The sequence below is a fragment of the Lonchura striata genome, chromosome 1 (assembly GCF_046129695.1).
Source record: "Lonchura striata isolate bLonStr1 chromosome 1, bLonStr1.mat, whole genome shotgun sequence".
In the NCBI taxonomy this organism is placed as follows: Eukaryota; Metazoa; Chordata; class Aves; order Passeriformes; family Estrildidae; genus Lonchura; species Lonchura striata.
In genome coordinates this window covers 14,424,709-14,436,805 of record NC_134603.1, presented here as the reverse complement: position 1 = coordinate 14,436,805, position 12,097 = coordinate 14,424,709, and the positions used below count along the sequence as shown (strand labels likewise).

At 41.2% G+C, this 12,097-nt stretch overlaps 1 protein-coding gene across 2 annotated transcripts in view; it reads right to left on the bottom strand.

The window, feature by feature from the left end:
- SAMD12 (sterile alpha motif domain containing 12) overlaps positions 1-12,097 on the bottom strand; it is a 173,885-nt gene that overhangs the window by 115,514 nt on the left and 46,274 nt on the right. The gene's annotated exons all lie outside the window — the stretch shown is intronic.

The window sequence follows — 12,097 nt, the reverse complement described above, 5'->3', positions numbered from 1 at the left end:
ACACAACAACACAAGGCTCACCTTCCAGGCTTGGGAAAAGTCTGTGCTCTGCTTTCTATCTACTTCTACACTACTCTTAGAATCAAAACATCACAACTGGACACAGCATCCTTGCAGACTTACACAGCCTGACCTGTGTACATGACAACAATCCCTGCTACTCAATTCAACTTTTATAACAAGAGATTACATTAGTCCCATTAGCTTTTCATTTAGAGTACATATAATATGTCTACCTACACTAACTCCCAAATCATTTTTTTCCTTGACAGCCTGTTTTCCAAGGGAGAAGAGGCTGTACCCACAGGATAAAGGGATTTCTCATATATCTTGATACATTTGGCTCAGTAAAACATATTTTCTCAGAACCATTTAGCTGGATTATTTATACCACACCTGTACCATTAACACACCCTGCTGATTGTTTGCTACCACATCAACTGCTACTCTTAGGCAACCAACACAGAAAGGCTGAACGATGCTGCATAACCAGCTAAACCAGGGGACAGCAATAAAGGCCCTTTTCATTAGTGTCTCCCTGCTGCAAACAGGCATCTATCAATGACCGGCCTCATTCCAGCATGCAGCATACGGAATTAAAAGGCACATGTTTAATTAAGATGCCATGTGATCCTAAGCTCTATGCTTTCGGGGCAAAAAAAGGCATGGAGTCTGCATGGTAGCTGTTAAATACTAAACTTGTACCCTTGCCAATGGGAAAAAAAAACCAAAAGAAAGAAATAAAAATTTGCCAGGTTAGTTTGACAGGCTGAGCATCAAGATAACTGATATTACCTATACAATGCAATTCTTTGTTGACAGAAGCCCAAATTAACTGTTCCATTCTTTTGGCAGAACTGGTGAGAGGCTAGCAGGTCTGTAGCTCCTTGTGTTGAGAGTAATAAAAAAACTGCAGACCATCATTTATTAACAGAAAGAAGCTTTCTCCATGAGACAGACTTGGAAGGAGTCACTATGATGTGGGTCTGCATATGGCTTAATGGGACATAAAAAGGGCTGCACACAGCTGTGGATGGCAAATTCAGCAGTAGATTAGCCTAGGATAATGGTTACAGGTGACATTTATCACAATCAAGCTGTCTTTTGTTTGTTATTGATAAGCCAATATATGACAAGCTTTATCTATATGCACAGAGCATCCATAAACCAATGGACATGAGCAATTTTGCATGGCACTTCAAGTAGAGCTTGACAGCAGATTGGATTGCAGTACTTCGTAGGTTTGATATGTTCATAACACATTGCCACATTCCTGGCATTTCTCCAGACAGCATTTATACCTTAAAACAGCAACAAAAATTGGGAACACGCAACATTTCCTTACAGGCCATTTGCGATCATTGCACATTTGGCACTGTTTGAATAACCTTATTAATCTATCTTCAGGTTCTGAGATGTTATATTTAGATCAAGAACAAGTACTGTAAGATAAAATCTACATAACCTATGCAAAACAAACATTAAAAATTACAACTTCAAAGTTGTAGTCAAGGAAAGTCTTTATTAAATGTGATTAAACCTTGATTAACTGTGCCGACATCCAAAACCCAACTGGACACACTCCTGAACAATCTGTTCTAGTTTTACGTGCTTGAGCAAGGAGGTTGGACTATTTCAAAAGGACACTTCAAACCAAAATAGTTACAGAATCTGGTTATTTTGACCTGCAAACAGGTAAATAATCTCAATTCAGCAATTGCCTGCACCAAACAGAACCTGCAGAGAGACTGACTGGGGTTTATACACATAAACTTCTTTTGAGGATCAAACATTTAAGTAAAAGACCTCCCTGTAATTGCAGCACAATGTCACCAGGCCCTGTGCAATGCAGGTGCCCTGTCAGTACAGATGACAGGACTGGGATTACATTGACAGCTTGTCTCAAACACATGGCACACTGACAAAAGATACACGTTTCCTCAAGGGCATCATTGTTCAGCATTTCACAAAACTGAACAAAGCCTCAAATTCCCCTTGGGAAAACATTTGGGTTTTTTATTCAGTGAATAAGAAGCAACACTTCTGTCTGTGGAACTTGGGGGCTTCTCTTACCAACCTCACAGGCATGAACTCCTCATGCTTCAACCAGAAACAGTGGGAAGCAGGGTAAGGTCTGCACAGCCTGATGGATTGCGGGCTCTTGAGATTCTGAAAACTTCTGTGGGACAGCTCATGTTTTGACATGATTTTTGGTCTTCTTTGGTTTGTTTGTTTTGTTGGGTTTTTTTTAATTTGGGTTTGTTTGTGGGTTTTTCCCTCATCCTTTTCTGCAGGGTTAAAAGACTAAAATCAAGACTAAAGAAAGACTAAAATCCACAGCAGACTGCAGCCACTGAAGAACAGAGCGCCTGATTTTCGGCAGCAACACAGCTATCAAATAAAAGCACTCATATATTGGATTAAGTTAGATAGTAACTGTAGTGAACAAGATGCCACCGGAATAGGAGTCCCCCAAGTTTTATCTGAGGCCAAACACTTAGTGTTGATTGCTGTATAACAAGAATTTGCCTCTAACAAGTTCTTTGGGGATCAGTAACATTAATGAAACCTCAGTGGAAGGAAGACTATTCTGTCATGAGTTCTTTTAAGGAACCATGTCTTCAGTCCACCTTGTTAAAAAGGTTCACAGATAAATCCATATGTGCATGCTTCAGACCAATCATAAGGTTTTGTGTCAGTAGACTCACATCTCTAAGGGTGGGGTTTTGATTCACAGTTAACAGAATCAATTAAAAGATACAAGTTTATTGTATTAGTTCATCTTTCTGAACATTTGTCTGGATGCCCACAGAAGGACAGAAAGCCTTCTTCTGCATCAGTTCAGTGTTGGTTACCAATGGGATTTGAGGAATCAGATAAAGACTCCTCAGGGTGTGCAGATCCTTTCTGGGTAAAGGGATGAAAATCAATTCCTCAATGCAGTAAGGGCTTGGACGGAATCCAGACTTATTTTATAATGTTTTTATTCCAAGAGCTCCTTTCACAGAATCCACAGGAAAATTCTGGAGCTGAGTCCTTACATGTTTGCTGAAGAGACAGGTGTTTGTGACCTCCCTGCACTGTGCATTCTGCTGTAACAAGGATGAAGCCTGGGGTCAGGTGCACTGCCCAGGACCCTGTCAGACTTTGAACCTGTTCAATTAACTTTATCAAATCAAACAATTTCCACTGGAGCACCAAGAGGCACTTCTTTTCAGTGAAAGCTATTCCTTTGGCAAACCACGACTAGTAGAGGGCAGCTGCTTTAGCACTTCAGCAACCAGAAAGAAAGGAAAAAAAAAAACAAACAAAAAAACACAAATGCCTCTGGATTTTATTTTTATTGTAATATGGGGGAGGTAGAGAAGGAAGAAATCCTTTCTCCCCCAGTCTCTGCTCTCTGCAAAAGACTCAGTTGCTGGGCTGGTATTTCCAAAAACAGAATCAAGGAGGGACAAGAAAAACGAGGCGCCGACAAGCTCATGAGCGGAGCGGGGAGGCTTCGGGTGAGGACGGCGCTCCCGATCGCAGTGATCACAACTGCGCGGGGCTGCACGAACGCCGGGATCGCTCCGGGATCGCGCCGGGATCGCGCCGGGATCGCTCCGGGATCGCGCCGGCATCGCTCCGGGATCGCGGCTCCCGCACGTTGCGGCGCCCGCGGGCCGTTCCCGGTGCGGAGGCGCCCCCTGCAGGCGCTGGCGCGCTGCGCACGGCAAGCGGAGGCGCGGCTTTCCCCGGGCGGCCCGGCCCGGCCCGGCCCGGCCGAGCGCCCGCCCGGAGCCGCCGGCGGCGGGAGCACGGCGGGAATCCCCGGGCTGCGGGGCGGGAATCCCCCGGGCTGCGGGGCGGGAATCCCCCGGGCTGCGGGGCGGGAATCCCCGGGGCTGCCGGGCGGGAATCCCCCGGGCTGCGGGGCGGGAATCCCCGGGGCGGGAATCCCCCGGGCTGCGGGGCCGGAATCCCCCGGGCTGCGGGGCGGGAATCCCCGGGGCGGGAATCCCCCGGGCTGCGGGGCGGGAATCCCCCGGGCTGCGGGGCGGGAATGCCCGGGGCTGCCGGGCGGGAATCCCCCGGGCTGCGGGGCGGGAATCCCCCGGGCTGCGGGGCGGGAATCCCCCGGGCTGCGGGGCGGGAATCCCCGGGGCTGCCGGGCGGGAATCCCCCGGGCTGCGGGGCCGGAATCCCCCGGGCTGCGGGGCCGGAATCCCCGGGGGCGCTCGGGACAGGGCAGCTGCAGAAGGCAGCCCAATTCCTGCGGCTGTGCCTAGAGTCTCGGCAGAGGAAACAAAACGCAGCTGAGAACACAGGGCTGTGACAGATGTGGTTAATCCAGTTGTCAGAGACTTGGTGCAAGACTGGAGTAGTTGTCAACATATATATTATAAACCACAGCCCATGAGGAAGCTGGAAACACAGCATAATTGGCGGAGGGCATCTGGAGGCAACAGCAAGTCAGAGGTGAGAGAAGGAACACAGGCTATTGCAAACCAACTAGATGAGAGAGATTAAATACACGCTTAGAATCACTGAATCACTAAGGTTGGAAAAGACCTCCAAGATCAAGTCCAGTCTTTGAGCAAATAACACCACCATGTCAACAAAACCATACAGCACTAAACTAAACGTCGTGTGCACGCATTTCTTGAATGTTTCTGGGGATGTGGACTCCAACACGTCCCTATGCAGTTTGTTCCAATGCCTGACCACCCCTTTCAGAGAAGAAATTCTTCTGGTTGTTCAAAACAGAAGTCAAAATCTCAGCCATGGCTTCATCCAGGTTCAGATATCAGGAGCTTCCTTCTGCAATTCACCATGACTTTGAATGTGTTATTAGACTGAGGAACACTGCTAAATAATTTTAAGATTACACTAAGACTAAATCTCTGTATCATGAATAGCACATGCTGACAAGTAACAAGCTGAAATAAAAATAATCAGCTCTAGCTGCTCACTGATATCACAAACACACACCCACTAAGCAGCAAATTAATTCACTTTTTCAAAATGAAGAACTGTAAGGTCTTCTAACAACTCCTCCACTTAATCAGTCTAGTTTTCCTCATCTAAGAGTTCCTTACCTACATCTGAGCCATAAATTGGCATCGTAGTTGCACAGCAAAAGCAAGAAATATTTCTTCCCAAACAATAGCAAAGCTACCTGAAAGGAGACCCTGCAATATTTCCCATTTCTTTTCCTGGTACACCAGAATGTGATCCAAAATTCTGAAGTGTTGCAGAGAAGCCTAGCTTGATGGGAAATGAGAACTCTAACTAACTAGTTAGTGATAGATCCAAAAATGTTAAAAATAAAGAAACATTCTAAGAATTAAAATGAGAGTTTTGATGGCCAAAATGTTAGAACTTTAAATAAAGTAATCAATATCCCTGTAAAGCAGCTAAAGATGAAATAGTTGATAAAAAGCAAGCTTTGTCAAGAACATGAGAAGGGTCACAAAACAAAAGGCAAACAAAGGATAGGGTGAACATAAAAGAGTTGTTTTCATAACATCTTCTCTTAGCTATATTAAGTCTACTAAATTCATCTGCTTGGAGGCAGTCCTTTCTTCTCCATTTACTACTTCAGTAATTTACCCTCTTACCCTTGGTTTTACAAATTCCTCTGAAGGTGGATGCCTGACTTACCTAAGATAGATAGTTAAGCACCCAAAGGCTACATCAGTGCTCTTAAGCTTTTTGGCTCTGTCAGTGGATCACAGTCAGTGCTCAGTTCTTCTTGCAGATACACTGTGCAGTCTTATCAGCAAACTAGGAAATATCACAAAGCTTTACAATATAGTTTGAGAATTCCTGAAATAGGTTTTGCTAAGACATTTGATACACTTTTCCATATCTCACCCTAATTCACATTTTTAGATCTCTTCTGAGTAAGGAACAGAAATTGATTTTGAAACTGGCTGCCATGGTGAGAGTTTCTGGTGGTGCATTGTATGCGATATTGATGTGAATCAGTGTTCTGTGGAGAATACAGTGAATTGGGTTTACAAGGACTGTACAAAAAAGATCTTTCCAAGGAGCATAGTAAAATATGATATGATCTGTTGTTAGGAAAAAATTACTAAAGTAAATATAACAAGATTAAATTAAAAATTAAAAAACCCTCATGTTAGAGGGAAGGAATAATCCAATTATCATTGCATGTATAATTATGAAACATTAATTTCCCATCTGACAGCATATGAAGAGTAAGTACCAAGGTACAATTAAACACTGCTTCAAATGAAAAGCAATATACCTTTTTCTTCTCTCCCCTAAATGCTCATACTCTAAGAGTACAGAAGAACTCATCTGTGCTAAATTGACAAGGAATTTCAGATCTGAAGCTGAAGGACTGGAATGATGCTTTTTAGTTCAAAGATTATTTGGATTCTGTGTCCTACATCAGGCAGGAGTAACAGCTACAGCAAATCTGGCTACCACAGCTTTACTGAATACCAAAGGAAAGAAAAAGGGGCAGCTAGAATACAATTCACTTCTAAATATGCTGTAGAGCAACTGTTTACTGAGACCATGAGAGATCTTCCCAGGTAAAGTGGATAGAGCATACCAAGGAAAAGCTGCTTGACCCAAAAAATATCTACTAAGACAGGAAACTGTGCAAAACATTCATCAGCTACTTGCAAAGCAGATCTCACATCTGATAATGGATTAGGAGCATGGAAACTTCATTCTGAATTTAGCAGATATGGAATTTAACATCACTGATGAGCAAGGCAAAAAATGCCTCCATTGCCCTTTATCAAGTTCCCTTTTCTACCAAACAGAACAGATTATATTAACACTTTTTCCACACAGAATTTTATGTAACAAATAAGAGCACCAAACACAACTAGTTTGTGCACAGATGAGAAAAAATATCTATTTCATTACTAATTGATGAACTCCACAGATTATTTATCACAGAAAAGACAATGGATCAGAAAATAATCAACTATGTTAATACTCAAGTTACAACTCCCATGAAGTGTTTGAACACCTCACTGTCCCCTTCTCAGCTGCAGATGAGCCTTCCTGGCCAAACCAGATCTCTCGGCAGCCATCACAGCTTTGTCCCAAGCTGTGGAATTTTGCCAATGTTTTATGAGCTATCATCTGACTGAAAAGACAGATCCAGACACTATTGCTGAGACATGAGAGAAGATTACTTTCACTCAAAATTTTCTATGAACATGTTCAGGAGGTCTCACCACACCTGCTAGAACCACAAGCTTTTGGTCACCCTTCCTGCTCTGGAGCTAGGAATGAAACACAAGCCCCTGCAGTCCACTGTACACCTTTCATTCCAAGTCACTGCACTGGTTGCACCACAAAACTCACCTGAGCCCCATGAAAAAAGGGCAGAAATAAATTATATATGTTCTAAAAACCAGAAAGATATCTGGAAATGCTTTGATTTAAAAAACCCCAAAACTTCCTGTGTATAGAGAAAGAATAACTTAGACCCTGAGGATTCAGTATGCTTCCAAAGTGAACTTCCAGTATACTACCAGAGCAAACTGAAATAGAGACAAAAAATCTCCACATTCCAGTGTAGTATCTTAAACCATGAGACTATCTCTTCATTAAAATGCTAAATAACTTGAACATTTCATCTGATATTATAAACTTAACATCTATGAATATAATACTGAAGTGAAAAAAATTATCAATGCTGATTTTGAAAGCATGATTTTATATTAATTTCATGTCATAAAGCTTATTTATGTCAATAAACCTTATTTAATGAAAGCATCTTTAGAAGATCTAGAATTAGCCAGATTTTAAGACTATTTGTAGCAGGTTTTCAGTCTCAATTCATATTTCATTTTCCAAGGTGCCGTTTGGAATTAACGAATAGTCAGAAGTTCTAGGCCCTTCTAAAACTAAAATGATATTTTCTTGAATCCTGTTCCTTTCCTTCTTAAAAGTTTAATTTTAAAAGGCTTCAGTCCTTTCAAGTGCTACCTACCAAATTTCTTCAATCGGACCAAGGTACCTCTTGAGTATTCATTTGACAGAATGAGGTTTATTTAATGATCATAGCATTAAAACCTCTTGCTCTGAAGACATGCACTAGTACACTGGGGAACATGGTGTAAAAACAAAACATGAAGCAGGGCTTCCTCCTTCCTTCCTGCCTGACTTCCTGCCTTCCTCCCTCTAAATCATACATCCATAAAAAATTACTTAGACATGTGCTTTCTTACTTTGTCAATGGACCATTTCCCCCAAATAGTTATTCCTTAGTCATTTTATGCCCAGTCTTGTTCCTGTTAATGCTGAGACATTGGAAAAATCTTCATTTACTTCAATGGTACAGGATAAGACCATCAAAGAAATCATCTCTATAAAATTCACCAGTCATCTAAAAGTATTGCTGCCCAGCAAATTCGAAGTAACAAATACACACAGAGCAAGGTCCATTTCTCAGTTTTATCTCCAGGAATATATCAATATAAAAACTGGCAGGTCAATGCAACTTTTTATGGCTCCTCCTCCTGGTGTAAATGCCAACAACCCACTGTAGAGCCTCTAGTAACAGGACCTTACCATGGCAATGCCTTTTTTGTTGTACAGGCCACCGTCATTTTTTTCCTCCCTTTTCTTATTTTTCCTACCACTGCTAATTCCTGTCAGGTGCCCTTAGATCTTGCTCAGTACTACTGCTTCAAATTCTTTCTGTTCTATCTTTGGGTTCAACACCTTAAAAATACTTCTCACCTGTGGCTGAGTAAGGCTCAACCACATGCTCCACTACTTGAATCCAAGGACTTAATGTATTAAAAAGTCTCACAGTTTCTTATTAGACTATTCCATATTTAATTCGCCCTATCTGGCTGCAAAATTCATTCCACTGGCTGGTTCTGAGGTACTCAGTAAGTACTCAGTAAGCAAATCATAGGACCATAGAAGAATTCAGATTGGAAGGGATCCTAGAAGATTTCTAGCCCTACCTCCAGCTTTAAACAAGGTCAGCTATGAGATCAGATCAGGTTTCTCAAGGTTTTCTCTAGCTGGGGCTTGAAACCTTCCCAGAACAGAAACTGAGCAACCCATTCCAAAGCTCAAAAGTTCTCACAGGGGAAGAAAGTTTCTCCTTATTTTCAGCCTCTGCCTCGTGTCTTTCCTACATCACTGCGAAGGGTCCTGTTCCATCTTTTTGACAAATCCTTCTGCACAGTGGGAGCTGCTGCCAGTGCCCTCATCCCACGCTGGCAAGCTGCCTCTTCTCCAGTCTGAACAAGCCCAGCTCTTTCAATCCACTCCAGCCCTGAGCATCTTTGCAGCCCTCACCCTAACTTGCACTGGATATCTAAGAACTGTAGTCTAAGAAGTACAGAGCAAAGGGAATAATGACTACTCTTGATTAGGTTACTATGCTCCTGTTGACAGTGACAGCATTCTTTGCTGCAAGGCACAACACCGGCTCATTTTGCCTTCCTGACTATCAAGGTCCTCTTCACTAGAGCCACTTCCCAGTCAATCAGCCCCAGTTTCAGTGGGATGCAAGAGCCTTGGCCTTCCCAGCAGCACAACTTAGCAATTGTCCTCATTGAATTTCATAAGGATCCTATTAATACATTCTTGCCTATGTCTGGTCCCCATGGCTAGATTCTAGGGATTGTCCCTACTTGAGTCTAGAGACTGGTACCCACCATTTGCTGTCATCTGCAAATCTGATGAGAGTATACTCTGTACACTCCATAACATCCTCAAGATCACTGTTAATATGAAGATCTTTTTTCTTTCTAGGTAAGTTTCCAGATGAAGATTTTTTTTTTCTTATACATCTGCAGCTGCTCTTTGTCAGAACTGGTAAAAAGGTATAAATCTCCACAAAGATAAAGATAGTTTTGGTTGTGTCTTTGTCCACAACTTGATAAGCTGTAATCAGCAAGAGTCTCAAGTAAAAGCCACACTTCTCAATACCTATGGTTAACAACTGTTAGATATGTTTGCTCAAGATTATTTTCCTGGCTTACGACCGTGCCTTAGATTTTATCTTCAAATAAAGTTTAAATATAATTTTCGTGTCACTTTCTTTAAGAACTTTTCCATCATATTTTTCTGTATCAAAACAGCCTGTAAAGTCACATTAATCACTGAGAAGTTTTCAACAATCACATGAGTTTTCTACAGCCATATCTGGGAATAGTTATACTACCTTGGCTTAATCTTCACATTAGTTTCCATGCTCCTTCCATGCTCTATTTTTTCACAAATCTGTTCTTTCTCTTGATTAGATTTCAAAAAATCAGAGTCACGGGGACCAACAACACTGGAAATACCCTCCTGAGATAATGATTCCACTCAAAATATTATCAAATATACTTTCATAAAATCTCAAGGTACAGATAATGATTGTGTTTCTTCTTTGATAGTTGCTGAAATTAAGTTCTTTCCTGTGGATTTACTTTCTAACACTCATACCAGTATTTTCCCTATACCTCTGTTGTGTAAAGTAAGAAAGATTGATCACAATTCCTCCTTTTCATAGAGGTCTATAAAGTTCAAATTTTTGCATGTCTGCAACAAAACTCCAAGGTTTCCATCAGTGTTTATATTGAAATAAAAATGTCTTCCTTTCAACTTCATCTCACAGTGCAATAATTCTAGAAAGAGAATATAGTAAAGCAGTACTAGAAAATATTTCAAAATAGCTTAATTTTCTTCTGGTAGTGCTCTGGATGCAGTCATTTCTGCACACATGGGTGGAGACACAGACTACATTCCCACAGACTGCATTCAGCAGATGGTGACTGAGAGGAAATGGGCACAATGGTTATGTACTAAACCTTAACACTTAGCAAACCAATACAAACCACCTCTTACATTTGTGTGCATGTACTCATGGCTACATAGTAAACAAATATAGGCAGTTTGTCATGTCTGCAATCATTCACATATTATCAGAAAGAAAATAGCAACAGGAATGAAGGCAAAATTGGAAACAACACAAGTACACATGTACGTGATCAGAAACTGACTGAAACACACATTAGTTAACAACGTGTTATTGTTAAGACTGGGAATTGTATGTGAAACTCAAATTCCTGCTTAACGCTAAATGGCTGAATGCCAATTTCCAGTTTTGCATACCACCACTGCAGAGAACAAATCAGTGTTCCATATTAAACTTACAATTAATTACAGACTAATTACTAGTTGGTATATGAGCAAAGATGCTATTTAACTCCCAAGTTACATTTGCTAAACTCGTGCCAATTCAAAGCAATCAGCCAAAAGACAACTACAGCAAACTGAGTAGGAGTTAACAAGTCAAGCGGATCACAACAGGATCAATATCAATTTCTAAAGTAAATAAGAAAACAATACAATTTTACATTCAATATATTCTTTTAAGAAAAGAGAGACAGTTTTGAAGGTTTGGAGGTCCTGTGTGTATTTGTGGAGTAACCATGATAGAACAAAGAAATATTTTTTACACTAGGCAAGGAAAGTATGTGTAACTGAGAAGCAGCACCCTATATGGTGAAGGAAAGACTGTACGAAAGAGAGGTTGGTTGTACTCAAGCCACATTTGGGACAGGAGTCAGGTTTTTTAGCTGGAAATAATAGTTTAGATTGATTTTAGATTGATCCTAGGAAAATACTGACTTTAAGAACCATAAAATACTGGAATAGAGAGATGCAAAAATCTGCTTCATTGCAAGTTTTCCAGAACAAAGCTAGACAAACATCTGTCTAGCAAGTACATCAGTACAGCAAAATGAACTTGCGTATTGATCCTACTTCAGACTAAGAAAGGGGCTCAGTTGGGATCACTTTCTACCCAACATGTTAAGAACAGAAAGATTGTTTTTTTTTTTTAAGAGTAGGGAGAGGCACAAAAAAAGAATATGAATGCAAGGTCAAACACCTCAATGAAAGAGAAAATTTACATAAAGTACACTTTCCTCACAGGATGTTTCTTAATGGTTGGGTTTTGGTTTTTTTTATTTGGAATGAACAGGATGAGGCCTTTCCCACATACAGAATGATTTCTTTCCTTATTATATTGACCCTGAACTCTCTGAAATTGTCTTTTGAAGAAATGAGGATATCACTTACCATATCCTGTGAAAGCTGGAATACT